At 50.1% G+C, this 2858-nt stretch overlaps 1 pseudogene; it reads left to right on the forward strand.

Moving 5' to 3' along the window:
• Positions 1339 to 2858, forward strand: LOC102189794 (annotated as a pseudogene).

Genomic DNA, 2858 nt, shown 5'->3' on the forward strand with positions numbered 1-2858 from the left:
GACAGTTTCTAAGAGTGGATTGCTTTAGGCAGGGTCACCTTCTTTTGCGGGGAGAGGGGGTTCCATCATGCAGATACCTAATTCCAGCTGACTGGTTAAAGGTCACATTCATGGGAGACACTGCGAGTGCAGTTAGTTTAGATAGTAAGTATTTGTCTGCAGGTGACTCCATTTTGGGACCTGTAGTTTTTTGTTTGTTTGTTTGTTTGTTTTAACAGACCCAACTCCCTTCTCAAGATCTATGGTGGGATCGGGAATAGAAGTTACAAATCTGAGTGGGAAGTTAGATCCTATATTAGATCCCTAGGGCTGCTGGAATGAAGAATCACAAACTGGGAGCTTAAAACACCAGAAATTTATTCTCTCCCAGTCTGGAGGCCAGTGGTCTGAAGCCAAGGTGGCAGCCGGGTTAGTTCTCTAGGAAGCTCTGGGGGAGTATGCGTTTCATGCCTCTTTCCTGGCTGCTGGGGTTGCTGGCAGTCCTTGGCCTGTAGCTACCTCTGTCTTCATGAGACATCTTCAGTTCTGTATCCCTGTCTCCGGTTTCCCCCTCCTTCCTCTTAGGAGGACTTCGGTCAATGGAACTGTGACCTACTTTAAATCCAGGACGATCTTGAGACCCTTAACTGGATTATGTCTGCAAAGACCCTATTATTTCCAAATAAGGTCGCAACTGAGGTTTATGGTGGGCGTGCCTTTTTGGGTGACACTATTCAACCCACTGCAGACTCATCTCTTGCTTGCAGGTGGCCTTGGACTTTGGGCATTCCTGATCTTTAGTTTCCTTACTAGTTAAAGGAGATGGGGTCTTTGTCTGGTCTGTGTCACTCATTCAGCCTTTCATTCAAAGTCTGTGTTAAGCACCTTTTAGACAACTGGACTCTATACATCCTGGGCTTCCCTGGTGGCTCAGATGGTAAAAAGTCCGCCTGCAATGCAGGAGATGCGGGATCAATCCCTGGGTCAGGAAGATCCCCTGGAGAAGGGAATGGTTACCCACTCTAGTATTCTTGCCTGGAGAATTCCACAGACAGGAGCTTGGTGGACTACTGTCCATGAGGTCGCAAAAAGCCAGCCACAACTGAGTGACTGACATGCTCTATATGTCTTGACACCTCATGTGATCTCTTGGTAATGAACAGAAGACTCAGGGTGATGGCAGCAAGATGGCAGAATAGGAAGGCTCAGCCCTCATCCCCAACAGAGACACCAAATTAACCCTAGAAACACCAAAATACCTTTAGGAGAACCTCAGAAACCAGCTAACAAATTGCAGTGCTGTGCTTAGTTGCTGTGTCTGACTCTGTACGACTCTTTGGACTGTAGCCCACTAAGCTCCTTCATCCACAGGACTCTCCAGGCTAGGACACTGGAGTGGGGGTGCCATTTCCAAGAAGCTGTAGTCCCCCAGGCAAATGCAGAGTCAACAACAGCTCCACGGAGAAGTGTAAGAAGAGCCTTTCATTTCCTCTTGACTGCCCACCCCCTGGCTGGCGTGGCTTGTCCCAGGGTGTTGGGGAAGAGAACATAAGACGTGGACCAACACTCCAGGCTTTTAGAGGGCTACTCGAGGGACTGGTGTCTGTCTCTCCTGACTCCAGGGCTAACGGAACTAACGCAGTTTGGAGGTCTGGAGGTTGCGGAAAGCTAGAAGGAATGAGGGCAGTTTTCAGCAGCACTAGCACCAGTGGGGCCCATGGTGCGGCACACGGAGGCCAGGGCAGCTTGGTGCTATCAGGAGGACATGCCTGACTGAGTAGCACCCCCAGGAGGGAGAGAGAAGAGCAGAGCATGAATCCAGCCGGCATTCTGAGGACTGGTATCTATCTCCCAGGCTCTGGGGAGCTAATGGACAGCTGGCATACTTCAGATGCCTAAGCGTTGCGGGGGGAACAGAGAGCCAGAGAACATGCAGTCCCACAGACGCACACTAGAGGGAGCAAAGGCCTACGTGCTCCTGGAGAAGAACCCAGCAAACCTAATTGGGAAGTCACGTGGAAGAAGTTGCAGGCAGGCCCACAAAAGGTTTCAGAGACACCAGAGTCTCTAGCTGTGCTAATCGGTGAGTGCATTCCATTGTAGAAAGCCTGGGAGAGGTGACTTTTCTCAAAGCATAAAATTCAGCAAATAGGTCAGGAGTGGGGGTCCGAACCCAGTGTCCCCTGTGAGATGAAGGGGAGGCGGGCCGCAGTGCTCAGTGGAGGTGGCCACGGGGCCAGTGGCCCAGGGCGTGGTGGGGGCGACACCTGATTCCCGGGACCACAGGCTGTTCGCACCCTGCTGGGCCTGCGGGGGAGGAAGGGTGAGCTAGAGGAAAACACAAGGAAGTGAAAGTGTGGGTGGCTGTTGAGCTGTCCTTAGCTTCAGGCGCCATGTGGGTCTGGTCGGGAGAGCAAGCCTGGTGGATCCTTTCCTGAAGGAAGAAGAATAATATTTATTCCTTAAACTGTGTAGGGTGCTTGCACTTGGGGTCCGAAATTGAGGGGCACAGGAGTATATAGAATTTAAGCCTTCTCTCAGAAGTGTATTGGTAGAGTTAAAGAAGACAGCCAACCAAAGATCATCTGAAATTGTGACTGGCTGATAATCCCTGGACAAAATCAGAGATCACTACTCAAGCATAAGGCTTCCACGAAGATGTTTGACTTAAAGGCTTGGGCTGAGTATGTTGTGGAATGGGCTGCAAAGGACCCATATGGCTTCCTTAGTTATTTTGGCTCTGACTCCATCTTTTCTGAGCAAGCGCTGTGCTGTCTTCGAAATTGGCCAAGATGATTGAGGCCAGGGAAAAGGAGCAAAAGAAGAAACAAAAACATCAAGAAAATATCGCAAAAGCTGAATGACTAAAAAAGGATTGA

Source organism: Capra hircus, chromosome 19 (assembly GCF_001704415.2).
Source record: "Capra hircus breed San Clemente chromosome 19, ASM170441v1, whole genome shotgun sequence".
NCBI classification, from domain to species: Eukaryota; Metazoa; Chordata; class Mammalia; order Artiodactyla; family Bovidae; genus Capra; species Capra hircus.